The 9,196-nt window shown below is 42.6% G+C and overlaps 1 pseudogene; it reads left to right on the forward strand.

The window, feature by feature from the left end:
- The first annotated feature begins 3,238 nt into the window (after nucleotides 1-3,238).
- LOC114610879 lies at nucleotides 3,239-5,640 on the forward strand (annotated as a pseudogene).
- Nucleotides 5,641-9,196: the final 3,556 nt, after the last annotated feature.

Raw genomic sequence — 9,196 nt, forward strand, 5'->3', positions numbered from 1 at the left:
TCTTATTTTATTTTGAGATAGAGTCTCATGCTGGCTACAAATGTGTTATATAGCCAAAGATGGCCTTGAACTCTACTTCCCAAGTACAGTGATTATAAGCATGTGCCCTCAAGCCCAGTTTTTATACTCACACTTAAAGACTCAATATTACCCACTGGCTGTAATGGTCATTCGTTATCATTAGATTGACTGAAATGTGTTTATTTGCTGTTTAAATTCATTTTTTACTGTCTATACCTTTGGACCATTATTTATAGTCATAACTATTTTCTTTTATTGCTATTTTATTTATGAGTTTAACAGCTACTAAACTTTATCAAATATTTTTATATCTACTGCTATAGCTTTCTTCTTTGATTATTTGATTGTTATTAATAAATTATACTGGTAGGTGACATCAACCTTTAACTCCTTGAACAAATCATAGTTATGGCTTTGATATAAAATTCTAAACATATTGACAAAAATCTAAAAATGCTTCTTTATTCATTTTAATAATAACATTTTTAAAGCAATCTTTATCCAAAATTTTTATGAACCAGTGTTAAAATTGCACTGACTTTATAAAATGAATGTGAAAGTTTGCATTTTCCATGGCCTGAAATGTCTAACAAGCACCTTGATAATTTATTCTTGGGGCTAGAGAGATGGTTCCAATAGTTAAGATTTGGATCCCAGCAGCCATGTAATATGATGGATGTCTTATACAACTTGTAGCTTCTGATCCAAAGGGGACACAGAAAAGAGAATCACTGAGACTTGTTAGCTTTGACTAGCTGAGAAAATGTGAGATCCAGGCTCAGGGAGAAACTCTGTCTACAAGGAATAGTGAAAGAATGCCCACACTAGCCAGAGGTAGTATAGGCACCCTCACACACACGCAAGTACATGCTCTCAGACATATACATACAGAATGAATAAATGATTTTAAGAGATATTTATTCTTTAGGAAATAAACTCATTTCAACCATACTAAGCTTACTAGGATAGAATATGAAATAAAATTTTAGATTCCCCTACAGTCTTTGTTCAACCAACTGTTCCAACTCCAGAGTTATATTTAGTAATTTTATTTTTCTAAAAATTCCCTGTTTCCTTAAAGCTCTAAATCTGAATGTCATAGAGTTACACACAATTCTTATTTGCAATTTTTTCGCATGGATATAGCCTCTTGCTCATAGCAAATGTTGCCTATTTTTGTTCTTTATTGCCTTAATTAGGCTTGAAAGCTACAGTGTTTTTTCAAAAGAGCCAATTTCTCCAATTACCTTTTTTCACTTTCTGTTTCACTATTTCAATTTTCATCCCATTAATTCCCTCTTCATCGTGACTTAGTTTATGTGGTTACTTTTCTTAATTTTAAATGCTGAGTGCTTTGCTTTTGAAGTCTTTTTTTACTTTAACAATTAATGATTTTCTCCATGACTAACTTCGGTTTTTATGAAAACACAGAAAAAGAAATGTCTTTTACAATTGAACACCATAAACAGTTGATTGCAGTTACCAGGTCAAGCACACGTGGTGGTTAAATTCCTTCTCACATTTCTATTTTTTGAAAAAGGCCATAGCAGAGGCCTGAGTGCCCAGCTTAAGAGTCTCTAGGATCCTAGGAGCTGCAGTGCTCTGGAGAAGACAGGCGGCCAGACAAGGAGAGGCTGCAAGGCCAGGGTCAAATAAGTCACTCTACATCATCTACTGAACTCCCCTCTTGACCCTGGCAGGTTCCTCAGGACCTCTCCCCGCCCCTGTCTTCTGCTTGGCCTGTCATTTTAAAGAATTCTCCTCCTATTAAACCCATTGTGGTAGAGTTCCATTTAATTACACCTTTAATCCTCCTTTCCAGTTCAGCACCACTTCCTCCTAATCCTTCCTTTCAGAGCCCATGGCCACAATTCCCTAGGATCTTTCCCCAATGACCTCTTTTCTAGGTGGTGTCCTTAACTTCCATAGCTCCGCCCTCAAGCCTGACCTCCTCCAAACACAGAAGTATTTCTCCAAACTCTGAGAATGTTGTGGCCTTGCAGACCACACCTCTTGCTTCCTGGAGACACGCCTCCAACCACCTGCTCTTACCTCTTGAGATCTTTTAGGTCCCCCAGTTCTGGAATACCAAAAGCACTCGGAGTTCATCCTGCCTTGCTTCACCTGTGAAAGCGACAGTGACAAACACCCAAGATTCTTCCTCATCTCTCTTCCATCCATGTGGGGCAGTGGGCTATGAGAAAGCCAGAAAGCTTGGTAGAAATCTTCGAAGCCCCAGAAACCTCGGCCTGAAAAGGGTCACAGGACGGAAGATTGCTTCAGATTTCCCACTCCAAATGGCCCTCTTAGCTTCCACTTCTCACAAAGAGACCCGTGACCCTTATCACATAGGATAACACCTCCATGCAAATAAGGCATCCCCAAACCCTCAAGCCAAACCAATAGGGGCTACCTGTTCTTTCCCCGAAACTGTATATATATAACTCCAGAGCTCAAATTAAAGGACTACTGCTGTGTGATGCGAGGTCTCCTGCTGTCGGAGTGCTTTCACGATCCCTCGCCAGGCCAGTCGTGCATTTCAAAGGACAACTCCCTCCTCTCTCCTCAGCGGGAAGAGCGAGCTGAACGGAAGGGGCTGAAATACCTTTCTTCCGTAGGCTCTCACGAGCTACCCCCGGAAGGAGAGAACTAAAAGAGCTGAAACACTTTTCTTCCGTAGGCTCTCACGAGCTACCCCTGGAAGGAGAGAACTAAAAGAGCTGATAACACTTTCTCGCTTTTGGGGACTGGGACGGAGGTCCCGCTCCGCGTGACTGAAGGCGTGTTTGAGCTGTGCCCTGGTTCACAGTTGCGCCCTCCTTCATCGCCGCCCCCATCTCTGGGGTTTTCGGGTGACCAGAGGCCGTTGTGGAGCACGAGCCCCACGCCACCACCTGCCGAAGGCCCTGGGCCAGCTTGGCCGGCTCCTTCCACGCCCCGGACCCGGAGTCTGCTCGCTCACCCCCGCTGGCCCGGCCTGGAGTTGACGCCATCCGCCACCTACCCCGGTTGTGGCGGGTCCATCAGCCCGCGATCCCTAGGCGCAAGCACTTCCCGACACATCCACATTGTTCTTGTTTATTTCATTGATGTTAATATAGAATTGGGACAACAAGGATTGGTTGGACATTTATTTACTGCAAGCTAGATCCTTTGTCAAATACTACATGTGTTGTACTACTTACTCCTTATAGCAGGCTATTTGCTGGTGAAGACCATGAAGTAAGAACCCATAGCCAGGCTAGTTTTCTCTATTAATCTGATGTTTATTATTATGTCTTTACTGTGTCATGTTCGTGTCCCAAAGGGTCCAGACAGTAGCTATATCAAGGATTGGCCAAAGATTGGAAATTGCCTTATAGGTGGTTTTAGAGTTTTAAAAATGTTTTCTTAGTGGTCACAGAATCTCAGTGGTTATACTGGCTGGAAAATAAGCATGAGACTTCAGCCATGTCATTAGTTGTATGAGAGAGGGAGGCTTGAGGGTTGAATAGAGAGAAGGAAAAGTTTCTACTCTTCTTGGGAGTCAGAAAACCTCAGATAATAACATATATCTGCTATCCCTATAATGCTAATCCTATAATGCTATCCCCATAATCCTAAATAACTGCTGTCCCTATAATGCTAATGTTGGTTCCATTAGAGCCATCACCTCTGTGGTCACAGAAGCATTAGAAATGTCAAAGTCCATGTCATATGCTCTTCCACTTGACACACACCTTCTGTGATGGTTATTCCTGGTTGTCAACTTGATTATATCTGGAATAAACTATAATCCAAAAATGGAGGGCACACCTGTGATCCAGATCTTGAGGCTGGAAGACTGGTTTCTGACCTGGATCTTGACATGGAGATCTTGAGGCATAGTGGCCATGAAAATCTGAGGCCCAGGCAAGGTAATACACACCTTCAATTTCAGGAGACGGAGGCAAGCAGATCTCTGAGTTCAAGGTCAGCCTGGGACAAGCAAATTTTAGATCCAGTCTTGGTGGTACACACCTTTAATCTGAGCCATACCTTCCGATGGAGGCCTACATAAGGACATTGGAAGAAGGAATATTCACCCTTCTTTGACTGTTTGCACTCAAAAGCACATCTATTGGAGCCACCTTCTACAGAAGACAGCTTAAACAACTAGTCTTGTGGGACTGAGCAAATACTAGATCCTTGGATTTCCTATTCACAGCTGCCTACTGTTGGGTTAGTTGGACTACAGACTAGTTCAGATGATGAAGAAAAAGGATGGAAAGTGCCTCTAGGCCCAGAGACAGCCATGCATCCAGACCAAGTCATTGTGCGAAAGGACTATGATCCCAAAGGGTTCAGACAGTAAAGAAGGACAGAAGTACCTCTACCCCCAGGGACACCCATGCCTCTACCTCTGCCCCCAACTCCAGACCAAGTCATTGTGCAAAGGGACTATAATCCCAAAGCTTCCAAAGCTCTTCCTCCAGCTCCTGTTCCTGATGAGTATCTTGTACCCTCCATAACTAGGGAGAAGATTCCTGCCAGCAAAATGCAAGAACACCTTCACACTGGGCTTTTTGACCCCTGCTTGCTGGGATAGCGGGATCGCTCCATCAGAGAGAAACAGAGTGACAATGAGGTTTATGTACCAGATCAGGATATTATGAGCAACTTAAAGCAGTTCGCTGAGCAATGTACTGACATCTTTGGGATAGAAGAGCCATTGGTAAGAAGATTGGTGAAGTGGAGATCCAGAAGCTGGAGGAAAGGGTGACTTGGGATGGCCTTTCAGGCAACATAGCCTGGACCCAGCAGGGTGCCCTCACCAATGTCACCTTCCAGGAGCAGATTCTGGCCATCCATAAGGCCAAGGGCCTGGTGCCAGAAGATGACACTAAGGAGAAGATGGGCCCTAGCAAGCCCAGTGAAATACCTCAGCAGCTACCGCCTTCAGCTTCAGCCACCAATGTCCTCAGCTCAGCACCCCCATCACATCAGTGCCCTGGCCACCTGCGATGCCACCTCCAGTCAGCACCATTGTTGTATCTGCAGCACCTGTCATGCTTCAGCCACCCATGGCATCTGTGGTCTGGCTGCTCCCAGGCTCAGTGATCACCTCTATGCCATTCAACATCCACACACCCAGGAGCAACGTGGTACTTATGCCTCCTGCAGCACTTCCCATCCTCACACCCCACCCACAGCAAATGATTGTGTCAACAGCCTTTGTGCCTGCCCCACCTGTGGCTCCAGTCCTAGCCCCAGATCTTATGCCTCCTGTACACCCCCTACATCCTATGGAAGATGAGCCTCCATCCAAGAAACTAAAAACCGAGGACAGCCTCATGCCTGAGGAAGAGTTCTTATGCAGGAACAAGGGTCGTCCAGTATCCACCAAAGTGCAGGTACCCAGCATGCAGAATAAGACAAAATGGAAGCTGAATGGGCAGAGGCTGGTCTTCACTCTCCCATTCACAGACTTAGGTCTCTGTCATCAAAGTGAAGATTCATGAAGCCATAGACATGCCTGCAGGGAAACAGAAACTATAGTATGAAGACATCTGCATCAAGGATTCCAACTCTTACTACAACACAGCCAGTGGTGTTCTCATCCATTTGGCCCTCAAGAAGAGAGGTGGCAGGAAGAAGTAGCAAGAGATACCTACAGTTGGATTTGTGCCATTGTACCTCTTTCCACCACCAATTCCAGGAGTTTCCTTGGGATCTCAGACATGGCCTGAACATTTGTTTCCCTCTAAGCCAGTCTGTGGAATGAATTTCTTGTTTAGATTCTGGACAGGAGGTCCTTCAAGGAAGCCCATTAGGAATTGAAGACCCAGGGTTGACCCACAGGATGGTTTCATAATGCCAAGTGGTGCTTGGCTGATAGAATATGATTACTATCATTCATCATTTTATATCATGCTCTGGTCTCTAATAAACTTCTTGCATTCATGGTACTTCCATACCTGTAATCCCGGGACTTTGGAAGTGTAGGCAGAAGAATTAAATGTTCAAAGCTAGCCTCAGCTGTATAGCTTGAGGCCAGCCTGGGCTGTGTGATATACTGCATTTTAAAAAAATTTTTTTTAATTAAAAACTATCTTAGTTTGTTTTTTACTACTTTGAAGAGATACCATGACCAAGGCAAGTCTTATAAAGGACAATATTTACTTGGGGCCGGCTTACAGGTTCAGAGGTTCAGTCCATTATCATAAAGGCAAGAGCATGGCAGCATCCAGGCACATGTGGGCCTGGAGAAGCTGAGAGCTCCACATCTTCATCCAAAGGCAAACAGAAGACGTCCAGGCAGCTAGGATGAGAGTATTAAAACCCACACCCACAGTGACACAGCTATACCAACAAGGTCACACCTCCTAACAGTGCCATTCCCTGGACCAAGCATGTACAAACCATCACAAAAACAAAATACCCCCCTGGACCCTCAAAAAACAAAAATGAAAACAAAGCCTTTCTCAAAGGTGCACTGGAGCCAAATCAGCCAACTCAAAGAGCACCTAGTGCTCAACCATGAATGGTTTGAGCAGCAAAGTGGATAAAGCAGTGTGGGCTTGTCCTAATCTGGACCCGGAGTGCCCCTGCTTATCACCTGGAAATTCTCCTGGAAGATGTCAGAATCATTAGGCCTAAGGGAAGAAGTGAGACCACAGGATCATCAGAAATCCTCCTTAAAGGGGATGTTGGGACCCTGAACCTGTCTCTCTTTCTGAATGTTGTGAGCTGGGAAGCCTTCTCTGCCACTTGTGAGGTCCATGATGTTTTATGATGCCACAGGCCCAAACCAATGGAGTCCAGTGACCATGGGCTGAAACCTTTGAAACCAGGGACCAAACAAAACAAATCTTTTTTTTTAAGTTGTTTGTTTAAGGTGTTCTTCACAGTGGTGTAAAACTGATTTACACAAAGTTGCCGCCCAAAATATAAGAGAGTCATAAGCTTCTGTTTGTGCAGGACCCTTGGATTAAAGATGGGATGAAATAGAGAAACCAACCATACGAAATCCCAAGTCATTTACCCAGCAACTCCATCACAAAGATGTAGCCTGACTCCACACTTCTCAAGAGTGGCCATGCCTTGTGAGTTCTTAAGAGTAGAAAGAAAGGTGCATGGGGGGGCTTTCAGTTGTGACACAAGTGCTACCCTATCTACTGACAGATGGGAACATGTATGTGGGAAGCCTCGGTGATGCTTTGTAAAGGGAAAGGTAATCCATCTCTGTAGTGTCCTTCCCCAGAACATGCTTCAGCCAAATCATTTGTGACACAGTATGGGGAAGAGAATCTTCAGAGTATTTAACAATGAAAAGTGTCAAGGTTGACAAATCAGCAAAAGAAACCTCATAAAACTGTCTTTCAATAAAAGTAAGGGGAAAGAATGCTTAAAGTCAACTCTTGTAGAACTCTGGAAGTCAACACAGGGCTCATAGGAACTTTGGAAGAACTTAAGGAAAGGAAGCAACAAACTTGAGTTTAAGCCACCTTGTGGCACTTCAGCGATTCTTCCCCATCCCCCCTTCTAGGCACTCTGGAAGCCACATATAGTGAAATATAGAAATAAGAGTGGAGTTCCAGATGTAAGAAGGAAGAGAATGGAACTGAAACCCTTTCTCAAATACTTGTTATCAAAGGCAATATCTGATTATTATAGTGGTGCCTTGGCTTGTGTTTATGTAATTTTATTGGAATTATATCCACACAAAAACTTTTCTCAGGAATGTATTTGTCAAATAATTTAAAATCTTGGCTGCCTTTGGGTATGAACAACACTGGCAGTGAACAACAGACTAATCAAAAACTTAAAGGGTTGAAGAGTGAGATGTCCATAAGGCCAAAGAGGCTACAGATCAGGCAGGAACAGGTCTGTGCATAAGCTCAAAAAAGCTAAGTGAGGCTAGAGCGATAGCTCAATGGTTAAGAGTACCTGCTGCTCTTGCAGAGGACCAGGTTCAGTTCCCAGCACCTACATAATGGCTTACAACCACCTGTAACTCCAATCCCAAGGGATCTGATGTCCTCTTCTGGCATCTGTGGATAGCAGGCATGTACATGATGCACATATATACTTATGCACATAAATATTTGTTTTTTTAAAAAAGATGGCACATAGGGTATAAATAAGAGAACATCAGACATAAACTCTCCTTTATCAGTAATTACAGGAAATATAAATGTAATAAAGCTATAGCACCACTATGATTAAAATATGATTCAACCACGTGCCACTCAAAATTCACTTTACATTAAAAGACATAAATGTTTTGAGAGACATGAGAAATATGTAGACTTTCCATCTCTAAAATCTGAAACCAAAATGTTACAAAATCCAAAATTTTCAGAATAAACATAATATCACAAGTACAAAATCCTATACCTGACCTCAAAGCAGAAACACACTAAAGCATACTAAAAATGATCTTCACAGGTGTGTGTGAGTTATATGTGAAACAGTGAAGGGGTAGGCATTAGTTTGTCATGTCTAGGTTTGAGTGCCATGACAAAGATACCTCACACTGTAGTTACAAATATCATTTACTCTGAAACACTATGCTCCTGGGTATACTAAGCCAATATCCCGAAAACAATAATCAGGAAAGATCCAGAATGGTTATATTGCTAGAGGACAAACTGGAATTTAAGAAAAAATGCTAGTGGTGATTAGTGAAATGTCTTTTAATATTGAGAGTAAATTTACAACATGCAACTATTATGATCCCCCCCAAAACCCAACAACAGAACTGCAAAATACAAGAATTTTTAAAAAGGACATGAATGGTGTAAATAGACAGCTCTACAATCATTGCTGAAGATATCAATAACCCATCTTCAATAACATACAGAGCAATTAAACAAAAGACACACAAGAAGACAAAAAATATCATAAACCTATTAGACTCAACAAGGATGTAAGTAGGACACTCATACCTCTGAAATGGGTATGGAACATTCTTTAGGATAAAGTTAATAAATCTAGGTAATTTTGAAAAGACAATGCATACAAAGTATTTTTCTTATTATAGTGGAAAGAAATTAGAAATAAATAACGAGTCTTAGTTAGGCTTTCATGGCTGTGAAGAGACACCATGACAAAGGCAACTCATAAATAACAACATTTAATTGGGGGTGGCTTACAATCTCAAAGGTTCAGTCCATTTTTATCATGATGGGAAGGATGGCAGTGTGCAGACAGA

This window comes from Grammomys surdaster, unplaced genomic scaffold, assembly GCF_004785775.1.
Source record: "Grammomys surdaster isolate TR1022 unplaced genomic scaffold, NIH_TR_1.0 126063, whole genome shotgun sequence".
Lineage (NCBI taxonomy): Eukaryota > Metazoa > Chordata > Mammalia > Rodentia > Muridae > Grammomys > Grammomys surdaster.